A 9,391-nucleotide genomic window follows, 5' to 3' on the forward strand; every position below is an offset into this window, starting at 1 on the left:
CAATAAATATGAATGGAATATTGAAAGGGATGAACTGTAAACTTGAAGATAGATTAATAGAAAGAATCCAGTCTGAAGAAGAAGAAAAACATATTAAAGAGGATTTCTATATAAGACAGCAGATTAAGAACCTCTTCTATGAACTCAATAAAAGAGAACAGACATGTGTGTGTGTGCGCATGCGCGCGCACGCCTGCCTATCTATGTGTGTTCACAATGAAGTCTACCCCCACAGCAGACAATACCTGTAAATGAACCTCCTGAGCCTGGAGAGACCTCTCCGAGGAAGCAGACAGGAGCAGCAATGCCCACAAGCGGCTCCTGAGTTGAGAAGCCATGCATCTTGTGCACACAGGAGCAGTAAGCTGGACCACCAAGGACTAGATGCACAATTGTAGTCTGCACAGCTGCAACAGCAGCTGGAGACTTTGGAACCAAGATGCCAGCACGACTGAGAGCAGTAGAAACTGATGTAACAGTTTCCACGCCTCCCTCCCCAACACGCTGCATCCATGGAACAATAAAAGTCAGGGCAGAAATTAACAGAATGGAAACGAAAAACAAATACCAACAGCCAATGAAATAGACAGCAGTTGCTGTTATTTTGCGTAAAAAAATAAACAAAAGAAGACCCCGTTTAATAAAATAAAGGTGAAAACCACAAGAGTTCACTATCTGCCACTGAACAGTGGATATTAAGAACATTCATATTGACTTCCTAGAAATGCAAATATTTGATGGTCTGAGTGAAAATACACTGAATAACACTAGTGGCTGGCACATTATAGGTGTCAGAGAAAGAGTGGGCGCAACACTGCAGTTACTTAGGAGCTGGGCGGTGGTGGCTCATGCCTTTAATCCCAGCATTCAGGAGACAGAGGCAGATGGATGTCTGTGAGTTCCATGTCACCCAGGGCTACATGAGAGTGAGCCAGTCTAAAAGAGAAACAGAGTTCGTGCCTTTGATCCCAGCACTAGAGCGTATATAAGAAGCTCGGTGTCTCAGGCTGGCAATTAGTCTCCAGCCACGTTGAGGACAGCGTTGCCCCAAACTTGGTAGAGGTGAGGGCTACCGGCCTGACTGCTTTGCTCTTCTTCAGCTTGAACCCTAATATTCGTCACTGGGTTCTTATTATTCACGCTACAGAGGTGGAGTGGGATAACGATGAAAACACATTGTAAACATATATGAAACTGTCAAAGAACACATTCTATTTAATTTTTAAAAGAGACAAACTGATAAAGGCTTTGAAATGAGCCCTGCCATTTTTTTTATAAATGACAGTTTCTAGATCTACTTGCCTCATCTGTAGGAAGGAATAGGTTTAGTGAGGATGAAATAAAGCAATACCTTGCAAAAATAATTCACCACCATTGATGAGAGTCTACCTTAGACTGCCGGTCTGTGGGGTATTTTTTGTTAGTAACTGATGAGGGAGGTCCCAGGCCACTGTGGGTGGTCCTGGGCTGTGTAAGAAAGCAGACTGAGAAAACCACGGAGAACAAGCCGGAAGCAGCACCCCTCCATGACCTCTGCTTTAGATCCAGCCCCGGGTTCCCGCTTGAGTTCTGCCCTCGTTCCCCCTCGGCGGTGGACTCTGATTGGGTCATGGCGGGCTCACAGCATGGTGATCACGGCCTTGGCCCTCATGTCTCCACATTCTGCCTGCTTTTGTCCCTGCTCTGCTTTCACTGTGGGCATTTATTGTCTGCTGCTGGTGATAGGCCCACCCGGCCCCACCCCATCCCCCATCGGTCATACTTTACAGCTTCTTTCAACTACTGGTTTGTTCCTAAATTGGATGTCAGATTATAAATTTTATGTTGTTGAGTGCCAGATTTAATTTGTTTCTAGTATCTTTGGGGCACACTGCGAGACTTAGAATCAGTTGGTTCCCTTCTAGGCTTAAGTCCAGCTAATTCGGCAACACACTCTACAAACACTACTAGGTGCTCTGTACCTTGGGAGATCTGTTTATTACAGCTGGTACAGGTTTTTTGTTTTTTGTTTTTTTCTTGCCTCTGAGACACAGGGTTCCATCTCTTCTTTTCCTGTGGATTTTCCCAAAAACTTTGGGCAGTTTCCTCATATAAATTCACCAATCAGCACTCAGTCCCAGATGCAAGATAGTTTCTCTACAGATACAGCTCTATCTTCAAACTAATTCCCCAGTGTTCTCTCGGATGCTGTTGGCTTCAAGAAGCATCCATCTTTTCCACTCAGCAAGGCGGCAGGGGTGACACAAAGTGGAGGAGTCAGCCAAGAGCCTGGGGTTCCTGTGGGACACATGCAGACCTTTGGGTGTCTCTCTTGGACCTCTGCTGGGGACTCAAAGGCAGCAGATGGGCCACCAAGGATGTGGCTGTTGGCACAAACCTTCCCCTCAAAGGAGATAAGAGACAGTTTATTCTGGACCATGGCCAAGAACACAGATGTAGGTTACCCCAAATTCCAAGCTCCAAAGTGGTAAAGATGACATTTTTGTGGTAACAGAAACACGAATCCATGGGTGCTTTAAACACACTGGTGGGATGTCAAAGCAAAGCTGGGCAAATTCAGCTACAGGCCTCAGTGCTGTCTGACAGCATTCGCAGTCACTGAGCTGATTGGAGACTGGGGATCTGCTTTTGCATTCCCAGGGTTTCCCTGATAGTCATAAAGATTTAGGTCATATGCAGAGGTGGGTAATAAATGGCTCTTAATGGGGCCAAAGATTCCCCAAGATAACTTGGCAGTTGATTTGCAACATTCCAACCTTTCCACATTGTTAAGGCTCTAATCAGCCTTTCCAAATGTATGTTTCTTTCTAGAAACTTTCCTTCACATGGGCCATTCTGGTTAAAATAATAACAGGGCGGGTGATACAGTGATGCTGTTAGGAAATGGATATAAACAATGTAAGTGGGAAATGCAGTGGCGGGTTACTTAGGACTTTCATGGTGGCCTGCATTTCTGAGCTTTGTGTTCTAGCACGAAGATCCATTGGAGGCTTCCTACGTGCATTGGAAAGATGAAGCTTGAGTTTGAGAAGTCTTGGTCTGGCCTTGGAGGGAGCTGAAGCTGTGGGATGAGTCAGACAAAGTGGCCGCAGTGATCAGCCCAGGGATGGAGAGGTAAAGGCGGGGCAGGAGGCTTGAGTGATGGAGAGATGCGGGATAGGGAGACATTCCGAGAAGACCACGTGTCACCAGTTAGGTGAACGTGAAGGAGCATGGTGGGGACGCAGGCTTCGGATGTGGGCAACAGGAGAACGTGGTAACACATTCACGGAGGCTTAAATAAGAATGGTGGCGGCACACGTTTGTGGCAGTAGGACCTCCCAGTGGTGCATGTTGCTGAGCGTTGGCAGTATGGCCTGGCTTTAATCGAGATGGAAGCAAGACTGTACTTTTGTATTTTAAAGGGCTGGTATGGCCATTTGACTTATTCTGACCTTCCCAGAACTGCAGGCGCAGAAGGCCATTTTTCAGCTTCAAGTGTTTTCCTTTCTGCTCATGGGGTTGGGTAAAATGTCAACCTTCTGTTCTTTCCTTGTGTTTTTGTTTAACAGACCCAGGGAACATTTGGTGCCTGCAGAACCTAAAGCACTTGCAAGAGCCGGGAAAGGATCGCAAATTAGCCTCAAATAAGGACAAATGCCCACTCAGCATGGAGAGGCACTCTTGAATCCCTTGGCTCCCTGGTTGCTTTATTGTCCATGTTTTCAGCTTGGCAGGCTGCCTGGGGGTTGAGGGGCTTCCAGGAAGCTGTGCTCATTTCTGTTTTCAGTTCAACAGCACACGAGCTAATTGTGAAGAAAGAAAGAAAAGGACCCAGAGGGTCATGGAGAGACACCCTGAAAGGAAACAGCAATAGAGCTAATAGGGAATGAGAGACGGAAACAAAGGATGGTAGGAACGGCGCAGTTAAACACAAAGGCACCGAATTCCCATGCAGCATGACCTTAGTGGGTCCTTTACCCGCTTCTCCTGGGCTGCTCTGACTGGAATTCTATGCTGTATTGATACCTAAGGAAAAATGCCTCTTTGCTTAGATTCACAAAGGCTTTCAACCTGCAAGACTGTTCTGACTAATGGGGCAGCTCTTCCTGGAAGCCAACATAGAGACAGTTCAAGGCACACTTGGGGTGCAGCAGGCAAAAACATGGAAAGCAGGGTGAAGTCTGCAGTGGATCCGGAATGATTTACCCTTGACTGCAGTCCTGATCTCTTCTGTTTCTGACGGCCTTTGAGCACAACACCCTCTTTCTTTCGGTTTTTCCTAACCCTTCAAGACCAGATCTTCCTGTCTTTTCTTTCTTTTGGAAGGTTTGGGGAAAGGGCCTCCATTAGTCAGGGCTGTGCCTATTTATAAAACTCCCCCAGTGGTTGCTTTCCTAAACACTTGCTCTCCCCATCTTTGTAGCTGATCTGTCCTTCACACAGGCCCTAGACTGAAAGGCCCAGGAATCACACAGCTAGGCTCCAAGCATCGGTGTGACATAGAAACACCCACTGCCCCTAAAACAGTAAGGAGGGAGCGTCACTCTTCTGTGTGCACAAGACTATCTCTCCAGTAAACTGCTGTCCCCCAAAAGATAACCCCCCTTACCGCCACTCTGGAACTCTAAACCTGAAAATTGGTAGCCTTGGGTGATTAATTCATTCATAAATTGTGTGTACTCTGCAATAAAACTTCACACACTCTTCTCAGCCACAAACATGTGAACTCCTGAAGGAATACCAGTGTTTTACCCTCCTTCAGCTGGGTGACATGATTTGGACTGGACCTTAGAGCCAAGTTGATCTCAGAGTTGGGCTCAGTTTTGAGGTAGCACTAGGCTTCTGGAAGGGTGTGGGGACTGCCAAGAAACTAGGGTGTCCAGGCTTCAAAAAATATTCCTGAATGCCCCCAAAAGGAGAAGTCAGAAAATCCCATTGTTCTCTTCAATTCTGTGACCTCAGCTCTCTCCATAATGCAACTGATGACATCCACTGTGGTGAGTGAGGCGCCACCAGAGGCCCTCAGCTGCTGAGGACAGCAGGGGCCATGGTCCTGCTCCAGAAGAAAGGTGAGAGGTGACATTGGGTGGTGTGCTTAGCTTGGCTCCATTTCTAGCAGAAAGAGAAAGTGGGGGGTACTGAAAGAGAAAGGGGTATCTGTGAGAACCAGTAGCCAGCAGTGCTTGGCTGTCCCTTGAGGGTGGCAGAATTAATTCCACTTCCCCTTGCTGGGGGAACTGAATATCTAATATAGCCTGGGTCTGGGGGAAGTAGACCACATGATACTGGTCCAGTGGTTATGCCAGGGCCCCAAAGGCAAGCCAGCAGCTGTATCTTCCTTTACCAGGCACAGACACAGACATGTTCCCTGTGTCAATGACTCAGCAGCAGGTAGAGCAGGTACAGTTCTAAGGTGAATGTTAGCACTGTGCCCTTCCCCAGTTTAACGCTTAACTCTGAACTCCCTCCTGATCTTACAGCCTCTGATCACTTTCATTTCTGGTTATTCACGTCACCTACATTGCTTACGTGACCCAGGACTGTTAGAGTATGAGAAACGTGCCCCTTAAGTTTATGTATTTGGACAGTTGGTCTCCAGTTGGTGGCATGGTTTGCGGGTTTATGGGACTTTCAGGCATGGGGATTTGTTGAAGGAAGCACATCACTGGGGGTGGGTTTTGAGGGTTTATGGCCCCACCCACTTCCTCCCTGTCTCTCTGTCTGTCTGTCTGTCTGTCTCTCTGTCTGTCTGTCTGTCTCTCTGTCTCTCCCTCTCTGTCTCTCTCTCTGTCTCTCTCTCTCTGTCTCTCTGTCTCTGTCTCCTCTCTCTCTTCTTCTTGCTCCTTCTCCCATGCCTTCACCACCACTATAGACGCTAAGCCTCTGAAACCCTAGTTTTCCCTAAGGGCATTTTACCACAGCTACAGGAAGGTAACTGATGTAGGACCTACTCCAGCATCTGCTCTCCCTGTTAGGCAGAAGCCATGATGGTGCCTGAGTTTGTCTCAATTGTAGTCCCTTTAGTTTCTATATCATTTGTATAATATAGACAACCTTCGGTATCCCTAGAGAATTAGTTGCACCCCTCATCACACGCAGAGATCTGAAAGTCCTCATAGTCAAGCCATATGTGTGTGTGTGTGTGTTAATAGTATTCTTCTATCACCTAGACCCATTTTCCCATATACTTTAACTCATCTCTAGATTATTAATAATATTTGACACAAGATGAATGAATAGTTTTATGTGCTTTTAAAGAAAATAATGTAAAGAAGACTTATTGCATGTTCAATAGGTGCAATTCTTGTTTTCCAAAGTGTTTCCTGTCTGTGCTTGTCCAAGTCTGCAAGTGTCGACCTCGGGGACACGGAAGGACACGTGCAGCTACTCTCCTCATGATTCTTCGCACATCAACTGTGCGTCTTTCTGTGCGTGAGGAACAGATTAACATCAAGCCGCGTGTTTAGACAGGCGTCCTGTTGGTGCCAACGACAGGAAGGTGGACGCTATCACCTCCCATTTCCTCCCAGCCCTCACATTCTTTGACACATTGCAAAAAGATCCAAAATAAAAATAACAGGTCAGAGTAAAACCTGAGCTGAGAAGGGGCCAGAATTCCAAATTAGTACGAAAAGGAGTCGGAAGCCTTCAGTGTTTCCGAGGCTTTTCCTTCCCGTCATGCATTACAGAGCAGCTGGGGCTTGCTGCTAACCGCAGCCAGGTGTGTCTGCTCTAATGAGCAGACACCCACTCAGAAAGAAGCTATGCACCACTAATTCAGATACATAGGAAGTTCAAGATATGACTGTTTGGAAGGAGAACACAAGAAATAAGATAGCAGTATTTAAGAATGGCAGGCTTGGACCTATGAAACACAAAGATTGGCTAGAAAAGAAAATTAAGAAGTAATGGCGTCAGATTAACATAAAGATGTCAAAATGGAAACAAGAAACATACTAGTCCCTAGGTGATTCAATTGCCCTTTAATTTTTAAATGATTTATTCATTTTCTGTGTATAAATGTTTTGCCTACATGTGTGTATTCACACCATGTGTGTGCCTGTCGTCCATGGAGGGCGGAAGAGAGCATCAGATCCTCCAGAGTGGAGTTACAGATGATTTTGAGCTGCCTTGTAGAGCCTGGGAGGTGTATGTGTGGAGTCCATTAATTTTACTTTATAGAGTGTTTACTCAGTGTCTAGCTGTTATCTGTTTGCAAAGTTGTCTTATGATTCTAGACAGTGTTTTGAATGTCGATGTTAATCTTGCCTGCTTATTTAGCTTTTAGGGCAATTAACCTCTCCATTAAAATGTGAGGACACTATCCAAGCTTTTGTTTTGTAGGATCAAAAGTGTATGGATTTAAGCGTGCAGATTTGTAAGTGCCTGTGACTTTGGTCTTCCTTTCACTCTGAATTCCTATCACAGGACAGCACTGGACAGCAGGGAAGAAGGCATTACGAGGCAGGGGGCATTCCTGCTCTGCTACAATATTTTTCACAGCCAACGCTATGCCAATGTTTGTACTTGCCAGAAGAATATTGATTTCTTAAGCCCTCCCTCTCATCTTTAAGACTGAAGTTTCTCATTAGACCACAAGGTGGCAGATTAATAGCAGGGGAAAGAAATCCAAGCTCAAAACCAACAGAGAAATGGTTCCAACTGAAGCAAAATGTAGGAGTGATCAAAGAAGATTCTGTCTCCACGCTGCATGTAAGGCTCCTTCCTTGATCAAAAGTTACATCTGCTAAACAAACTCACATCCTTTTCATCGTATTATCCCTTTGAAGCATGTGGGAGACTCCTTTACAGACTTACTAATGTTTCTGAACACAGTTTACTGGTATCGCCCCGATGAATGCCTGTCCTATCAGCTCTAGGTTCAACACCCACCAGAAAGGTCACGCTTTTGACCGCCATCAATCACTTGAACAATTACCACTGGAGGCTTCCTTTTCACACGCATTCACTGTCACAGCTGAGCCATGGCCCATCGTGAGAAACTGACGACCTTTGGGATTTCTGAAACAACTCCAACTGTTCCACTGTCTCCTGGGCATCCAGCTTTGTTCCCCCCCTCCTGCTGACGTCACTGCCACCTCCTTGGATGTCAGAACTGACAGTGACTTCATTGGCTGTGAGATGACGTGTGCATTCCTGAATGTGGCCAGTGGGGGCCTTTCCCACTTGGCTCACAACCTGTGCAGACACTTGCTAACTCAACAGGACTGACATTACTGCCGGGTCAAGTGTACCTCCTTTTTCATCTGTCCGGGTTTTCTCGTATCGTCTCCTCTCTCTGGGCTGCTCATCTGCATCTGTGTCTGGCAAGCATGCAGTCCATGCAGCGCTTTGATCAACACTCTTAGGTAGACAGCACCCTCCTACCTGACCCTATGCTAAGCTGGCTTGCATGGGACTCATCCCTTATAAACACTAGATTTCCACATGTCTGCTTTTCCCACTAAATGTCAGCTCTTTCACAAAATATTCAAGGACTGGGGTGGGTCCTGGCCAAAATGTTATTCCAAGTAAATATACAGAGGACATCAGGAAGGGACTACAATGTTGCATCTGGTATATAGGTAGCACCCACAAGGTTACAAGGCTTTGACTGAAAACGATGGTGTCAGGTGGAGAAAGCATTGACTGGTGTTGGTCTCTTTCTCACCAAAGACCTGCAGCGAGGAGAGGCAGCACAGTGGCTCCCCTGCACCCAGCGGGAACACCAGTCTGTAAGAGCAGGGAGAGGCTCGGTGGCTCTGTACTCCAACGAAGAATGGCAGGGGGCACTCTGTTTGCAAACACTGATCCCCTTCCCGCACCTGCCTGCTTTCTCCTGTGCCCTGTATCTGCTTGCCAAGACACAGTAGACAGAGACACCCCTGCATCTCAGCTTTCAATAATCCAGGACTCTCTTAACTTGGGGGTGGTGTCAACAGATCAGCTATTACAGTCATCAGTTGAACTAAGTGTAGAAATATTCTGTGATGTCTGAGGACAAAATCAGGAAAATTATACTGAATGATGCTAAAATATCATTAAAAGTTGAAATATCTCCCCTGGTCTCCTTTATGCTTCTTTTATTGGCTATCAGTGGGGTTATGTTTGCTATAATATGGCACAAGGTGAGACCTTTGGTGGGTCCCATGGTGGGTGAGGGACAGAGACCTACAGACATAACTTAAGTGGAAGGTTTATTGGGGCAAGGTAACAGAGTAAGGGAAGGGAAGAGAGAAAGAGAGAGAGACAGAGAGAGAGAGCTGTTTCCTCACAGAAATGGCAGAAAGAGAGAGAAGAACTGGGTGGAGTTTGCCTCTTTTTTTCCCCTCTTAATTTACTTTTTACATTCCAATCCCAGTCCCCCCCACCTCTCCTCCCGCTCCCCTCACTCCCCCCCTCTCCCATC

The 9,391-nt window shown here is 46.4% G+C and overlaps 1 long non-coding RNA gene across 1 annotated transcript; it reads left to right on the forward strand.

Annotated features, from left to right (window-relative positions):
• Positions 1-942: 942 nt before the first annotated feature.
• Positions 943-9,040, forward strand: LOC110342040. Its single transcript, XR_002384029.2, has 3 exons — positions 943-3,114; positions 3,552-5,051; positions 7,411-9,040. It is a non-coding gene; the product is annotated as an uncharacterized LOC110342040 (long non-coding RNA).
• The last annotated feature ends 351 nt before the right edge of the window (positions 9,041-9,391 follow it).

The sequence above is a fragment of the Mesocricetus auratus genome, unplaced genomic scaffold (genome assembly GCF_017639785.1).
Source record: "Mesocricetus auratus isolate SY011 unplaced genomic scaffold, BCM_Maur_2.0 Super-Scaffold_15014, whole genome shotgun sequence".
Lineage (NCBI taxonomy): Eukaryota > Metazoa > Chordata > Mammalia > Rodentia > Cricetidae > Mesocricetus > Mesocricetus auratus.